The sequence below is a fragment of the Chelon labrosus genome (genome assembly GCF_963514085.1).
Source record: "Chelon labrosus genome assembly, chromosome: 6".
In the NCBI taxonomy this organism is placed as follows: domain Eukaryota; kingdom Metazoa; phylum Chordata; class Actinopteri; order Mugiliformes; family Mugilidae; genus Chelon; species Chelon labrosus.
Window position 1 is genome coordinate 3,964,634 of NC_140342.1, and position 18,140 is coordinate 3,982,773.

The 18,140-nt window shown below is 39.4% G+C and overlaps 1 long non-coding RNA gene across 1 annotated transcript; it reads right to left on the reverse strand.

The window, feature by feature from the left end:
- Window positions 1-7,834: 7,834 nt before the first annotated feature.
- LOC311489431 lies at window positions 7,835-16,614 on the reverse strand. Its single transcript, XR_014699120.1, has 7 exons — window positions 15,216-16,614; window positions 14,018-14,626; window positions 11,792-11,827; window positions 11,629-11,700; window positions 11,378-11,510; window positions 11,151-11,277; window positions 7,835-8,052 (listed from the first exon to the last, which is right to left on the reverse strand). It is a non-coding gene; the product is annotated as an uncharacterized lncRNA (long non-coding RNA).
- Window positions 16,615-18,140: the final 1,526 nt, after the last annotated feature.

Here is an 18,140-nt window from a genome sequence, read left to right on the forward strand (position 1 = left end):
TGACCTCCACAGTTGTTTAGCTATAGTGCAATTTATAACCTGACACTTCTTATAGAATTAACAACAATGTAAGGCTTTATAAATGGGATGTATGAACAGTATAAACGACACAGTTGCTGTAGCCACAAACACACATACTAAAGTAAAGTCAGTTAAATACACTGGTCGCGGAGTTGTTGTTGTACTTATTTGTCTGAAGGACACTCGGTGTCTTCGTTGATCTGCTGGAATTGTGTCATCTTCTCTGTTTAAGATAAACCATCTCAGTGGGAGTCATCAGGTTCTATTATATTGTACAGTTATTGTTTGGCGAATGAACACAAACTGAAAACATGTCATTAAACGGCCCAGGGAGTGGAGTTTATATGGTGTCCTTTTGCATGCGGCTTTTCTATGGGGGCTCCAGATTCCTCCTGGGTTAAGTTATTAGTGCTTCTAATTTGATCATGGGTGCGTGCTCCCGAAATAACGGAAAACCAAGAAATGTGGCTAGATTTCCCTGTTTGTGCACTAAATCTGCTAGCTTAGTTTGCCACATAGCTTCAAATTTGCCAAATTCTTGCAAACTTATCTACAGGCTGAGACGACACTCGCCCACTCTCCGTACAGCAGCGATGTCTGCAGGCAGCGGATCTGCATCAGATTTGGAGGACAACATGACTGACAGTGACAGATGTCTGCGTCCTTCACTCTCGCTAAACCTCTGAAATTTGAATCTCACATTTGTTTCCTGAGAGATATTCTTGAGTTCACACAGCAGCTCGGCGGTTATAAAATGCAGTTTTGCTCCTCCAGACACTACATTTATATTTCATTCTAATTCTGTTGGGAATCTATTATTTTATAAGACAATAATAATGAGCAGCGAAGCCCTTCAGAAACTCAGGGAAAACCCTGCTTCTGACAGGTTTGCAAAACCTATAAATTTAGTTTTATTGCTTATAACTGTTTGCACTGTATAAAGTGCCGGTATAAAGTATGCAGTAGTAGGGTATAGTACTACTAGTAGAAGTAGGGCATGCATGGTTGTCAGTGTAAATGTCTGCCTTGATGTTTGCATGTTTGAGCAGGGTCTGTGTGGGGAAAATTGCTGTTGTCTGTGTTAGAGGTCAAGGACACATGGATGGCATGAAACTCCAGACAAAATATAGTCCCAAATGTTCCAGAAATCCTGTGCTATGTTCCGCCTGTTGTGCTCAGCAGGCTATATCCTAGTGCTCCCTGCTGCATAATTCACACCACTGCACAGTGCTACTGCCTAATCTGTAACCACACTGCTTTACTTTGCTGTAAAAAAAACATCCTTCTGACATCATACGAAAGATATCTGAATGGAAATAACATGAAGATTCCATCCACATCACTTGAGAACTTGTTACTGTAACAGAAAGTACTGTTGCCTTGGCACAAGCACAAACGAGAAAAGAATATGCACATACTCTTTTTTCCTCTGCCCTCAGCAAATTAGCCAACAACAAAGGACCCTGTTCACTCTTGCCTGGCACATATGATTGAGCAAAACCACACCAGTGATGTGCCGTTGGCGAATGAGCCGGCTATAAGAGACGATTCTTAGTAGCAAACGTGAAGAGCCGATTCCTGTAGCGGAGAAAAGCAAGGGAGGGGGGTTACAGCGGTGGCAGTGGTACAGGCCAGGTCCATACAGACCAACAGAAAGACAGGGGAGTGGGACTTAAATGCAAGCTTTGATTGCAATGACGACCAATAGATTGTAGCTGAATTTTTTTGTAACGAAAAAATGCAGAAAAATACGGCTTCTATGAAAATAGCAAATGGAAAATTGCTTACCAACACACAAACCATTCATAATCGCTAAATTAATAAAACAGAAGGTTCAGAGTGAAGCTAAATGAAGAGCCATTTGGGAGCAATAAGATCCGGCTCTTCTCAGGGAACCGAGGCATAAGAGCCGAATCTTTGAAAAGAGCCGGATTTCCCATCATTAAACCACAACCCGCCACCGCAGTCATTGTTATTTGGATGATACTTCTTACTAATGTTTGACAACCAGTTAATTGGCTAAACCTACTACTGATAAGGACAATACAGTATATTGGGCACTGGAGGGAAGTGATCAGGAGCTGCAGTGTGTGATGCCACAGATGTTCCAGGTCACTGGTTTGAAAACAGTAGCAGAATCATTCACATTTTGGTTAAGCTTGTGTCCCATATGCTAAACATTCCATCGCAAATCTTTGTAATATTACGTTGTTTACATTATTATGTTGTTTTAGATAGTTATCATAGTCAGAGATAGGTAATCTACAAACAGTTTTCACCCTGACGTTGTACACTATCAGGAGATTGGTTCACTGCCAGTCATTTGGTTTTTGGTAATTAAGTAATATTGCTTATTAATCATTTGCACCGCAAAGAAACAATATAATCTAAGCCAGCTTCTGCATTTTTATCTGATCTCATGTCTTTATCATTTGGACACACTGTGCTCTGTCAACTTTTAAAACTTTCACTAACTTATACAGTACGTAGCTTCCATGGCCATGTTACATTCAATTCAATTAGCCTAAGCTGACACTCATTGTAAACGTACAATACAAATATTCATACACTGAGCTCAGGCACTATTTCAGCACATACGTCAAACATCTTGGCACAAACGCCGGTCTGATCTTTGATTGCATCTGAATGTCATTGCTGACATTCGCATTAAATGTAAACAGCGAAACAAGAGAAGTGTCAAAATGAAGAGATGTCACGTGTTAAAAAAAAAAAAATAATGTAAATATACTGTACATTTCCCTCAAAGTGAAGCTCTTTCGACTTGTATAAAGCCCTTCCTGTCAGACTTGTCTAACTGCTGACCTTGGAGCCATTGTACAGCGATCAACATCTGTTCCTGCTCCTCGTTCATACACCTGAAGGTCTTATGATGAATAATTGAATTGAATTAGTGCACAACTGCCTGATCGCTGATCCAGTACAGCCTCTCTTTCAATACCTAGCCCCTACTGAAAATGTCAGTAATGTTATGGTGCATATAATTTGCGATATTCATTATGCACCCACTCAGCGTCTTGAAAAAAGACAACCACGGCACACTGTCAGTCAGCAATGGATACATTTTCTGTTTTCAAGTATTCCATAAGATCTGGTGACATATAAAAAATAAATTAAGAATGAACAGATAATTAAAAAACGCACAACAGGGTTGATAGCTACAGATCAGCGACTACTGACAACGACTCTGACATTCACCTGTACACATACAGGGAAGGAACTCAGAGAAGTGAAGTGTTTATAGCTTGTGCGGAGGATCTTGCTTGGCTGTAACTTCACCACCCACAAGGAAGAAAATGTTCTCCTACGCTGCCAAGAGAGCGTTGGAGAAATTTATGGAATCAAGTTATTAAAGTACACACGTAGGTGAACAGTGAGATGCCAGTGTGTTGAGTGGAGCATGTTTGAAATATCAGGTGCAGGGTTCAAATCACAGTGTAGGCTGGTGCTATAATTGTCCAGTAGGGAAAATAAAGTTGCACTTGAAAAAGACAGTTATTTTGTATTGTTTCAAGTTCTGAATATACACTGATCTGCCACAACATTATGACCACCTTCCTAATATTGTGTAGGTCTCCCTTGTGCCTCCAAAACAGTTGTGACTCATCAGAGAATGGACATGGGTCTTCTGAGGGTGTACTGTGGTGTCTGGCAACAGATGTTGTTAGTAGGGGCCTTTGGGTCCTATGGGTTGAGGGGAGGGGCCTCTGTGGATCATCCCACAGATACTTGATCAGTTTGGGATCTAGTGAATTTGGAGGCCAGGTCAACATCATGTGCTGTTCTTCATGTTTTTTTTTGTTTGTTTTTTGAGTACCTTAAAGATTGAGGATTGGTCTGTAAGAATAACAAGATAGTAAAACAAACAGAGGAAAAAAGAAAGGGGGAAATTCAAAAAAGTACTAGCATCCCATTACTAAAATGGTTTCATGCTGAAAAGGTAATGTAGACCTTAACCGATTCTGTGTTTTGATCGATCCTCACTCCTGGATTGCATTTCGAGTCAGGAAATTGTTCTGCCACCATGAAGGCTGTTCCACTAGGGCTATTTATTTTTTCATCACTTCATGCCTCCCCAACATTTTACCAAGGTATTCAGGATATGATGACATTTGTTGTAAAAAAAATACCAATAATAATCATACTAATATATTAAAAAGGAGAAGTATTAGTGACACATTATAGTAGCCTAAAGTACTACATAAGTGACATTCCAAGTAGCTAACTTGTCTTTCTGGGGTTAAATGCTTTTAAGTTCAAGGCCATAATTGCCATTGCTCTGAGCTTTTAATAGTTTTATAGTTGTTTATGAACTTTGGGCAAAAAACAATACAGAATAAAGGGCAAGTAAGAATGTTCACCTAAGTCTTAAGCATGAGAGTACAGACTAGCCAAAATTCAACTAAGGAAATATGTGATAAAAATAAGGATGCAATTATGCAATGCTCACAATGATACCATTAGCACCATCTTAGTTTAGTATCACGAAATGCTGATTGGCACTAAATACATATTACATTCTCAAACACACTGAAAAACTTTAAAACACGGTTCTGCGAAGAAGACCGTCATACTTTATGGTCTCATCCTTACAAGAATCCTTACATACAGTACTAAATGTATCGGCCAATAAGCCGAAGTGTCCTTGAGCAAGACACTGAACCCCCAGTTGCTCCCAGTGCGTGGCACTGGTGTGTGAATGTGTGAGTGCTTGTGTGAGCGAATGGGTAGGTGTGACTGTGACTGTGACTGTAAAGCATTTTGAGTACCAATAGGTACAAAGGTGCTATGTAAAAACAAGCCCATTTACCATTTATCAGTAGGGTAACAGTTTCTATTGTCAGTCTGACTAGAACTTCATATAAAACTCTGTTTTATAAAGCCAATGCTGTTACAACCCAACACATGATTTATTTTTTAACTTCTGATAGGACACAACCATGAATATTTTCCATGATGTTGATTAGGTCCTGGTTCATTGAGTTTACATTACACACATATTTAGTATATTTTGGAGATGCCAAATGCCTAGTATCAGCCATACACCCAGGAGGTTGTACTGTTTCTATTATAAACATTAAAACTTTTTTATTTATATACTATACTAAGACCAAGGCTCAACCTTAAGCAAACACTAACTCTGGAACTAGATCTGACTCTGCGGTTTGAGACTTATATATTATATTTTTATACTTATATTACCTCTTAATACTAAATTAGGAAAGGGAGCTCTCAGAAATCTTTCCAAATTTGTGAACTGCTCTCAGAATTTCTCTCACTTTGAGGCAGAGTGAGAGCTTTTCAAAGGGGTCTGGGGTCTGTGTCTTCCACCGAGTAAGAGTAAAAATTAGCCAAGACTCTGCTTGGACTCAGTGTGCAGAAAGGAGCCAGTACTGTAGCTCAGAGATCCATTCACACGTGGGACAGTATTCAAACTATTTTATAGTCCCCGTAGTCAAAAATGAGAGCCCGTCTATCCTTTTTGTTGTTTTAAGTAAACAGTGGAGAACACACACCCCAGTGCCACTGATTATCACTATTATCTCATTTCAGTAAACACTCCAACAGTCTGTTAGTTCCTTCTTTTCATGCTGCCTCTTTCAATTGTATGTGTTCAGTCCAGGGACTCACCTGCCAGCGTCCGCTCTCCTGCTGATGACACTAATCTTGTTCTGATCAGTATCATCAGGCATGATGCAATAATTCGTAATTATTACCCTGGGACTCCACAAATGATACGTTGTCCAGAACAAAGAACAAACACACCAGCGATTTTATGCTGCACTAAATCACACCTTAAACTATCTGTTGTTTTTAGAGATGGCTCCGTCAGTGCAGGGTAATCTCACCCACTCTCTCACTTTAAACCATCTTTTAACTCTCATGGTTTTTTATTAAAAATGGCTGTGGACTGACATATAAATTGGACATACTGTTTTGTACTATGGACATTTAAGAATGAGGACACTGAAGGAGTGTGATATAGATTATTATTGCCAAGTGTACTGAGGATGTAACTGCATGTAAGACCATCATCACACGTAGCAGCTACATGACATGGATGACTACAGAGGTGCAGACTTGGCTGAGGGCCTGTCATCCAACCTGCAGTTCAGGAGACAAGGCAGCTCACCTAGGTCTGCACTCATGAAGGGGATTTGGACAGCAAAATGCACCTATGCAGAGAAGCACCTCTGAGACGCAGGTAACACCAGGCAAGTGTGTCAGGGAATACAAACCATAATGGATTACAAAATCAGGCAATGAGCTGATGACTCAACCACTTCTTTGTATGCTCTGAAGCATTAAACTAGTCAAGTAGGGGAGGAGCTGGTCCTCTCCTTTACCATCAACTCAGCAGACATGCAGAGGACCCTATCTAGGGTCAAATCACGTAAAGTGGCAGGCCCAGATAACATCCCAGGACATGTGCTCAGGGAGTGTGCTCACGAGCTGGAGATGTCCTGACGGATGTCTTCACCACCTCCCTTGGACAAGCTGCCATCCCCAGAAGCTTCAAAATGTCCACTTACGTGTTCTTTATACCAGTGGCAAAAAGGTCACTTGCGTCCTGTTTAAATAACAACCATCCTATTGCAATAACCTCCATAGTGATGAAGTCTGTTGAAAGGCTTATCCAAGCACACATCACAGCCAGCCTGCCTACATCATTAGATCCGTACCAGTTTGCCTACCATCCCAATCACTTCACTGAGGACCCAATATCTACCACCCTACACACTGTACTCACATATGCCAGAATGCTGCTTAATGACTTCAGCTCAGCATTCAATACCATTATCCCAATGGTATACCAGAGGCTTATAGAGATGCATCTTCTCCTTTGCCTGAACCGAACCACCTGCTGCTGGGTACTGGACTTCCCGACTAAAAGGCCACAGTTGGTCCGCACTAGAAATAACATCTCCAACATAATCACACTGAGCACTGGTTCACCCCAAAGCTATTGATTCAGTCCATTGCTGTTTACACTGCCAATGCACGACTGTGCTTCCAGTCATGAGGACAACCTGATCCTTAAGTTTGTGGATGATACCTCAGTAGTGGGACTCATCCATGCCAACGAAGCATTTTGAGGGCTGGTGCAGAGACAACAGCCTCGTGCTCAAAGCAGACATAACAAAAGAGATGATCTTCGATTTCCAAATGTCACGGCCTGAGTACACGCCCCTCTGTATCAGTGGTTCTACAGTAGAGATGGTGGGCAAAGTCAAGTTCCTTGGAGTTAAGCTCTCAGAGAACCTCACTTGGTCAAACACGACCACGATCATGAAACGGGCCCAGCAGAGACGGTACTCTATGAGGAAACTGAAGCAGCATTCTTTCCCCACCAGCGTCCTCACAATTTTCTACAGAGGGTTGGTAGAGAGTGTGCTGACATGTATATCCTTGTGGTACTCTGGCTGGACCGTGGCAGACAAGTAGGCCCTGCAGAGGGTAGAGAGGGGAGCGGAGAGAGTGACTGGAGTCTCCCTGTCTCGTGTCCAAGAAGTCTTCCAGAGCCAGTGCAGAAACAGTGCACTGGACCTTGTCAGAGACCACTCTCACCCTGTCAATAAACTTTGAGAACTGCTGCCATCAGGCAAACGGTACCGGAGCATTAGAAACAGCTTTCTTCCACAAGCTGTTGGACTGCTGATCAGCTGATCTGATCCTGGATGTGCACCATGCACCTTTCTACATCTATTTATAATCTTTTACTTTTTTTTAACTAAGTCATTTACTTAAAGCTTATTTACCTGTATCCACAGTTCCCAGAGAGAAACACCATTTCATTCTGTCTGCACTACAGTTGTATGTGTGTCAGAATGAAAATAACGCTTGATTTGATTTGGTTTGATATGATTTGTGTGATAAAAAAAATACTCAATTTAAAAAAAAAATAATAATAATTTTTATTTTACAAATAGCTAATTCATTACAACAGTTATCAATTTAGAAATAACGACTGTTGCAATTGGCACCGCCAGCATCATCATCCATGGACTCCACCTGCAAGGATGAAACAATAGTCAGATATTAATGCCAGGCTGGATGGAAAGACCTATAGAATTACTGCCTCACAGCTGTATGCCTCCAGACTTATATGATATAGTGCATGTAGTGAAGGTATTAAATAAAAGGTATAGAAGGTATCGCTATATTGACATGTTTGATTCCAGGGAATACTTTGCAGTGAGAAATGCGCTGTCTTCATTTAGAGGATTAAAGAAACTCAATTTCTTTTATGTGACATTAACTGATTACATATTTCCAATCATACATAATGGGCAAATTCAACCCTTTTTTTACTCAAATTAAAGTACAACATAAGATATTGTTGAGGCAGAGGTTATTATTATTATCTTTGAGCTTTGTAAGCGATTAGCACTTATCTTGAATGTTTATCATTTTGTTTTTAATGATTTAAATGATGAATTTGAGTGAGCTCCACTCCTAAATTAGTCTTGTGCCAGTCTATACCACGCTCTCCTGCTGCTCCACCCTAAATCTTCTTAAAGACAGAATTACTATCAGATTGTAGATGGTGAAAGCTGAGAAGTTATCAGCGTGTAATAGAGTCTCCTTATCTTTACTTGTATCTCCTTCTGGTCCCCTGCTGCTTAACAAATGTACACCACCATAAATTGACAGCCTATGAATATTAATGAATACAAATGAAGTAGGGGGGAAAGAATGAAAAAAGAAAAAAAAAAACTCCACCAAAATATAGCGCCAAACGTCTCCAGGTGGTAAATTATTAAGAGTTAGCAGCAGGTGAGAGTGATACAGTATTCAATTCTTTTTCATCTCATGGTCCAGTTAATGATCTTCCTGCCTGACACATTCTTCCAACACACATCAGTGAGTCATGGGGAGGTCAGGGGAATTGAGATTATGATAAGTGATGTGCAGTATGTTCATGTAAACTCTGCATTTTCTTAGGTCTGCTGCCCGTCATTATCGGGTTTTTTTTTTTTTAAGTGTATAAAAACCTAACAACTGATAAGCTAGGGGGACTCTCCTAGCTTTTGTATAATGCACCATTTTTCTGTTATGCAACAAAATACTGCTTCTCAAAAAAATCTGTTTCTGCCACTTTCTCACTTGTATTACTCCTGCTAGAATTATGATGTTTGCGAACGAAACTAATCTACTGACCAGCTCAGCGATGAGAATTGAGTCGCAATTGTAAGCAATCCTTTTTTCTTTTTTTTTCTTTCTTTTGCTTTGTTCCTACTTTCCATTTGTTCTTATTTTATATGAGTTTTCCACACTGCCACACTGATCCACAAGATCCGGCTCCATTCGAAGAGCCGTAAATCCCATCTCTAACTCCTGCGCGGGAGGTATTAAAGAAATTAAAAACTGCTGAGAGGCCAGAGGGCCTATCTCTGCGTTGATGGTGGTACGTGAGAGGACCAGCATGCACTCTTCCTTATCACGTTCCATGACTCGCAGAACTCAGCTATAAATTTAGCTAGACAGGTGATTAATATTCTTCTGTGGTATTATGAGAAATCTAAATATACACTGTTTAGCAAGAAAGATAAAGCAATTGGGTTGCCAACAGATATATTAGGCTATCAGTAGCTAAATTAGTCATCAGCTTTGACACCTCCAGTCTCTCAGTAGTACAATCCCTGCACTATACTGTATGATAGCATCCTTTATTCATCTTGTTTTGTGAGAATGATTTTAGCTGATCTAACTCTGTGGTCACTATGGAAGATGTAGATTGTGTTGCTGTTTAATTGTAACAGATAGTCTGCAAAGATTGATGTAGTGGGGACATATTAATACAAGTTTAGTGTAAAACACTAAACTGTAAAGAATAACTGGCCTTTTTTAATTTATGGTGGTTTATAGAGGTGGGCGGATCGATCCAAATATCGATAATATCGATACCAACGTTGGTATCGAGATTGATCGATACCAATGTAATGAGATCGATACTTAAGTTTCAGTTTCTCTCGTTTCATTAAAGAGGCGACCTGACTCTGTTTGTCTAGATGCCGCTGCTGTCACAGAGCAGAGAAGGGTCATTTTGCTCCTCCTCCCCCTCGCTTGTGTTTGTTGTACCGTCACGTGACTCCGCGGCGCCAGGTGACCGAACACCGCCCACCGCTACCAACCAGGCCTGACCAACTGCAACGCATTAGAGTAGGGCTGTTTGGTTATATTTTTGGGCCGAAAATGAAACGATAGCAAGTTGTACTATTTGTAAAAAGGTGGTAAAATACAGTGGTAACACAACAAACTTGTAAAAGCAGATGGATCTTTTTAAAATCCCCGCCCACCTAGCCCCTACAGATCGCTGATGAGAACAAAAAAAGTGCACTAAAGGGGAGAAATGTTGTCTTATTTTTGTATTGTATTGTACTTCCTAAACACTTCCTTACATTAATTATAATATTTGTTGTGGAGTGATAATTTTCTACACTTTCTTTATTTAAGAAAAAAAATTACAGAAAGAAGTTCAATGAAGGGAGGGATTTAGTTTTTATTGTAGTTTCTGAACACTGCCTGAAAAATAATTTGTTTTTATTTGTCCTCAAGTGATCATTTTGTGTTGTTTCTGAGCAAAAACTTTTATTGTGATAAAGTATTTTGTATTTACTTATAAACCAAATTCTGTACTGGACTTTAACTGATTAATAATCCAGAAGGCAAATCACAAAAACACTTAAAATGTCATGAGAATTCATTCAGATTTAGATTGATTCAGATTGATGGTGCATCCACCTTAATTATTAAAAAGTATCGATATCGGTATCGGTATCGGCGATACTGGCCCTGTATTTACTTGGTATCGGATCGATACCAAATCTAGCGGTATCGCACACCTCTAGTGGTTTAGACAGCATTTGACATTACTTAGTCGGGCAAAGTAAACCATGTTTTGAGAAAGTAGTTCAGAAAAGTTTGTTCATTATTGCGATATTTCCCACAATATCTTAGGTCACATAGTTATAGCAGGAACATTTCAAACCTGTACATCCCTGCGTGGTTCTTTGTACTAGTGCTCCAATAATTATTTACTTTTATGGGACCTGTGCAAAACTGTATCTACACTCTAAAGTATAAAGTAAAGTATAAACTACAGTTACCATGTTGCCTCCTCTTCAGGTTCCCTCAGGAAGAAGGGACAATGACTCAGGTGCATGTTACATCTGCAGGAAGTGAAATGTGGATGGCGCCTGAATCTTAGATGTTCCTCTGGGTGATGTATCTCCCCTGGAAACAGTTGAGATCTGGCTTTAGTAAATTCCGCTCAGTTGAGGAACAAAATATATAGCTGAGTATGATTCTGTACAGATGATTTGCCTCCATTTACCTGAGCTTCTCTGCAGATCCAAACCTCCTCTCATAATAGCCTCACTAGATAAGGCCCGATCTCGATGCTGATTGTTTTCAGTGTGGAGGTCAGGAGCACCACGGGAGACAGCAACATGATAAATGGGAGATGACTAATGGTATAGGAGAGCAGTAAATAAAAATTAAACTGGTCACAGCAGGTACAAATTTCCAAACAGTGGCAAGTTTAGAACACATAACAAAGAAATTCATCAATGTGCATATACTTACAGAAATGTTATAAGTTCGATCATCATATACTATAACCGCGTTTAAGCCATTTGGGTCAGTCACACATTGGACCTATGTGGCAAAGGGTTATACACTTAGTTATGAAATATGAATTTATTATTAGAACATTAAAGCCAAAGGGAGAAATAATAATAATACTCACTGGATGGGACAATTCCTCTGTGTGGAATGGTTGAACCTGAGTGTTGAACAGAAGAACCATTATATTTGGAGTGTGACATTTATGTGGCAGTTTGAACAGAAAAACCCTGACAGCCAGAGAAGCAGTGTCTGATGTACTGTACATGTATAACCAAAGTTATACATGTACAGTATGTGTCCTACACCAAATCCTTAACTGGCATTAGTGAGCTGTCATTAAAAATACATATTACTGTTTATAATCAGTGCTGTGTGTGCAAAGTAAAAGCAACAGTAGCAGCAAATACACGTTGAAACATATTTAACATTTGCTCACATAAGCAAGTACACTGTAAAACATTAGAGTCACATTAAGTTATGAGAACGTATTTCTTCTCTTTAACTCCAATTGTCATGACACATTTTAGATATTGAACTCAGTTTAATACATTTTCTAAACTTAAACTTAAATGAATCCATTGTCTTGACTTCTTGTGAGTTTTATCTGTGTGGTCAGTCTTCATTTAACTCATGTCTTTAAGTTTCGAGTTGACAAAAAGCGATGGGGGAGGAGGAGGAAAGGTGGTATGACATGAATGCCGGGAAATATAGAGGTCGCCGCCATTTTAGCATTTTTTTTTTTACATTAGACAGAACTATTACTATAAAATAGAGATAAATTTGAAACAAGGCTCTACAAAAGAGGATTAAATCACAGTATTACAGCGTCAGCACAAATATTGGCACCACGAGCGTAATAGATGGGTGGATTTTAGAAGCCGTTTCTCTACCGGGAATGCATTAGAACGAGACTGTTTTTGGTGGATCAAATTTTAATGTCCTCCTCTCTAAACGAAAAAAATAAATAAATAAATGTCAAATTTCTGAACAAACAAGAAGTGAGTTGAATCTGTCTGAAGTTAAGATAAACTTTAAAACTTGCCATTAGTCGTCAAGATTAGAAATTTAAGTAGAAATAAAAACATTAGTACTTTCAACTTAAAATGGCAATTGATATGAATACAGTTAAATTTATCTTAATTTGGAAATGTGAGTTGAAATAGTGAGGAATGTGAGTTCATTTGACAAGATAAAATGAGTTTTCAATGGATAATGTAACTTAATAAGTTGTTTTAACTCACTAGTTATAGCTAAGCTATAACCGTAGCTTTCTGAGTTGAAACAGGTTTCCTTCCAGTTGAGTTTACGGCATTTGTAAGGCAGCAGGTGAACTTTTGTTTCAAAGTTTTACCGACTTCACTTGTATTACAGTGTAACTTTTGTTTTTGTTTTTCTTTCCGCCATTTCCTTTTTCAACATGCCCGCTTCACCCAACACCATCAGCATGTGAACCACATACAGCACATCGCATACATCTCAAATCAGTGGTGGCATGTCACAATGATTGCCACCGGCTTCTGACTAGAAAAACAAGTTCCCCCTTTATTCAGCCGTTCACAGTAAATAAAGCAGTCATAAAAAGAAAAAGATTAAAAGGATGAATGCTATCAGTTACATGAGCTCGCGTTTGCCAGTTCGTGGGCAGAATAAAAAAAAAAAAAACATAAAATCCCACATGTACTGTATAGACAAACACTAACATTTCAAAGAATTAACACAGATAACCTCACCATTTCAGCGGATATAATCAGAGATTGAGCTGTCTATCGATCTCCAAGCTCTTCTGCCTTTCAGCTAGTTAGCTTCCATTCGTAGTTAACTTTGGGTAGCTTCCTGTTTAGTTATTCTCGCGATACAGTGTGTGAACCAAAAATAATTCCGTAGCCAAACTTTAAACAAAGTTTAGTTCCCATTTCGAAATAGTTTTCCCTTAATTATGATTTTAAATGAACAAGCAGGTTGTCAATTTACTTGATGAATTAAGAATGAATCACCGACATTAATAGATGATATGGACACCGCATACAAGTCTACCAGGTCACATTTATAAACGTGTACTCTATTGATTCCCAACGCCAACTCCTTGCACCACCCTGATCCCTGTGCTTTTGTGAATTCGGCTTTGTAATTTTTTTGTTTTGCTAATCTATGAAATTCTTGTATGTTATCTCTGTGCCCTCATGTGTAATGGACTATTAGTTTTTTTCCACGAAGCCACGCCTAATAGCCAGATCTAATAGTATGGCCATTTACAACCCACGAACAGTTCCTTGGTGTGTTCCTGGCTGAAATATGAAAATCACCCCTCTGAGGAACTTAGAGCAGAGAACTTAGAACTTCAGCTTACCTGGCATGATGACCCGAATCTCTCGATCTCCCTTTTCCACTGATGTGATAGACAGGGTTGTGTAAAAAGGAAGTCCAGTAAGCCACATGGTTTCTTTTTAGTTGCTCCTTTTTTAAAAGAGGAACTGTGTTGTGTGCCGTTGGTACGTTAAAGAGAAATACTGGAAAAGTTGAGCGTGTTTTCAGTCTAGAACATGAACAAACTGAAAAACAGGATATCCTTTTAAGTGTCATCCTCCTCCGTGACAGCCGATGTGTGTAATCAGATGTTGTAATAAAAAAATGATTGTCCTCATCCCCACAGCTGATCTGATCTGGTCCACTGTTCATCTGAGTGGCTGCGATTGTCTTTCACCCTTCTGTGTTATTTAGATCCAGAATATGAAAGATCCTCTCTAAAATGTCATCTCTGTTGCCATAACTTTGACGCCGCCACCTTGTCAGGTGTCAGTTTCAGCAAAGTCAGTCCTTTGGAGTGTTAGATTGAAGGTGATTCCATGAAAGATGTTGTCAAAAACTGCAGTTTGAACATTTAAACGATCCAAAAGCCTTCCTCGCTCACACACACTATCGGATCCACATTTATAGTCCATTCCACTTGGTGCCATGTCTGCAAAAAAAGAAAGAAAATTAAAGCGATTTAGAAATACTATTATTATGCCTGGGAGAAAACGTAGTTCACGTAATTCCAGTATTCCTTCTCACGCTGAACTAACTAAGTTGGCTGTCTGTTCTTGGTGAAAACTGGCTGGTTGACTTGCCTTGAATAAGTATGGGTGTAGCATGTTTTGCTTAACCCATGAATGGAGTGGTTACCCCATTAAAATCTACAAGTAACAGCTTGTCCTGTCAAGCCTATTCACACGCACACCTGTTAAATATAAGACTGGTTTCAAGTGTTCAAAGGCGGAAAATTGTCTCAACATGAATCATTTGCATCCACGTAATCTCCACTGAAGCAGCTGTTTTATAAAACTTAAAGTTGTTGTAGTATCAAACACTGCAGTCAGTCAATAGCCACAAAGACGCCCATAGCCACAGGAGCTCAAGTGTAGAATTATTGTTGCACACAAAGGACTTGGATTGTTTAATTTGTTCAGTGTGTCCTGAAAATCAAAACTGCAAATAAAAAATGCACAAATTCCCTTTAGTTTTCCTGTATGATTATTAAAAAAAGACAATTTTTTTGAATGATTTACCTCATGAAGAAACATTATTCTTGGTGTTGCTGTCTTTCTTGCTGTCAGCCTCATGCGGATGTTTCTGACTCGCTCTACGGATGTACTGAAGGCTACAGTACAGCCAACCCTTTCGTGACTTCCTTATGTTGTGGGTGAAACTGGTTTTGCCTGTGTAGATAACAAACAGTTGTTATCATGACTTATCTCTTTCAGTTAGGTCTGATGTCCACTTCTTGTACTGCCCACTTCCTGTACTCTGAACTCAACTCATCTTTGATCATTCCTGTATGACTGATCACATTCTGATCAACAAACAATATATATGACCTGAAAGGATTTCTATTTTGATAGCCAACACATGCCATGAAAAGAGGTTCCTGACCTCTGCCGTACAGAAACAAAGGAGACATATTTTTATAATGCTGAAACACGTTGCCCTTAGCAGAGCAAAAACAATGCAGATGAAGCTTAGCACCCAGCAACAAACCATGGGGACAACCACCTTAACTACTCACATCTAGCTTCTGCAACGCATTTTGATGATATCATGTATTGTACTGTGGCAAGCAATGACTTGCACAAAACCAGGAATGTTTTCTTAGAGAGACGAGAACAAACTTGCCTTGACGGTTCATGTTACATGAGTGAATTTTAAAATCATGAAATGTTTAAACGCATTCTTGTATAGTTTATACATACAAGAAGGTTCCAGGTTCGAATCCATGGGCCGACTGGGCCTTTCTGTGTGGAGTTTGCATGTTCTCCCTGTGTCTGCGTGGGTTCTCTCCATTTACTCCAGCTTCCTCCTACTGTCCAAAGACATGCTGGTTAGGTTCATTGGTGATTCTAAATTGGCCGTAGGTGTGAATGTGAGTGTGAATGGTTGTCTGTCTCTCTGTGTTAGCCCTGTGATAGACTGGAGACCTGTCCAGGGTGTACAAAGATACAGAAGATGAATGAATGACTGAGTTTATACATACTTTTTATAAGTTCTACCTCACTTTTAGTTTATTTTTGCATCCTTGTTGGTTGATTGTGATTCCTCCTGTCTCTGTAATGATGCTACTGGATACCAAAGATATTTTGACTTTTTGGTGACTGCAGTTAGTTTTTCCTCTTCCGTCACATCACTACTGTGATGTTTACCATCTACTGAATATTTTCCCTCATTTTGACAGATTGCAGTTCACACCTCAGACCAGTTGGTGGCGAGCACATATTAATTGTCTCTTGTCTCTCTTGAGTAGTAGTGTAAGAGTCGGTTAAGAGTTAAGTTTCGTTTCTCTTTCCGGTCGAGTGAGTGGCTGCTGACTCAGTTAAGCAGGGATCCACGAGTAGCTGTTATGAGTCGGTTAAGTTTCGTTTCTCTGTGTATTGTGTGTAAGTGAGTGAGTGGCTGAGTGCCTTAGTTTCCTAGGGGTCAAGTACGTTTTGTTTCTCTGTCGAGTGAGATGTGACATGTTTGAATGGTGCAGTTTATTGATTATATACCAATCAAACGTGGTAGGACTCAACTGAGCCGGTTAAATAGACATCTAGATTCATGATTCTGGAGTCGTCTTTGATGAGCCAATATATGAGTTGTATGAGCCGAGTCTTTTTTTCCCACCGCTAGGCCTACTGAATATTAATTAAAAATGAATGAAAATTAAATGCTATTGAATATGTCATTATTATCATTAAGAAAAAAATAAAGTGACGGGTAAAAATAGGTCATGACGGGATTTTTATGACCCTGTCAGTCAAAATAACAGACAACGAAAAAGTCTGGTCCAGCGTGACTTAATTCTCTTTAATTTCTATTGCTGCTATTCATATTCTCCATCTGCAGATGGAGCAGTACTTGCAGTACAGTGGCATTACACATGCGATGCTGATTTAAAACAAAACCTAAGCGGATTGGTTTTCTTTCCACTCAGCATTAACAGGTAATTGGAAGAAACACCTAAATGATCCCAAACTAGCCCATGTTTTTTTGGAGGGGATTTTTTTGGACCATGTTGCAAGCAATGACTTGCACAAAACCACGAATGTTTTCGTTCCTTTTTTCCGAGAGACAAGAACGGACTTGTGTGTTTGTTTTTCAGTTGGTGAGTCATCTGTTAAGCTCATCATCATCCTACGCCGCGACGGCTTCACAAGTTGATGTCACTTGAGTGAATTGTGAAGTCATGTGATGTTTAAACGCGATACAAGTGACACCTCATGCTTTGTTGGGTGTGAGCTTTAAGATAGTTTAAGAGCGGTTAAAAGAAAATATGACTTTCTGGTGACTGCGATCTCCTCTCATATCACAGTCACTCTTTTTTTTAATGTCAATCCAGAGTGACTGAACTTCCTGCTCTAAAATTTTCATCAATGCTATTTACATTCTACCTCGGGCATGTGGAGAAACTGTGGTGTGATGACTCATTCTACAGTTCCTTGACAAAGGAAAAAAGTTGGGAATGCTATTACATTAATTATCTTCTTTGTTAAATGTACCCACATCACAGAAATGAGTGTTATTGTAGGGTCAACATTTCTAAAGCTAAACACAATCACTTACTTTAAAATAATGAATACAGTATGGGCTATTTGGTTTAATTGAAAAATGCTATCATTAAAGGACAACTCCGGCGCAAAATGAACCTGGGGTTAATAACACATGTGTACAGAGTTCGACCGTTCTCTGGTATTTGTTTTCATGCATTTGTTTTGTTAGTCAAATGTGACCAGTTTTCTTGCAAACCGCTAATTAGCGTATAACGCTAGCCTTCGGGGCACACGTACACATAAAAAGAAATCGCTATTTCTATACCACTAACAAGGCTCACAATATCACCACACTTACACGGTAGCATAACTAGGGTCTCTACATGTAAACCGAAGCACTGAGAACTTTGCAAGTATACAGGCAGTTTATTAAAAAAGGAACACAGTACCGTTCATGTCTGGCTCACA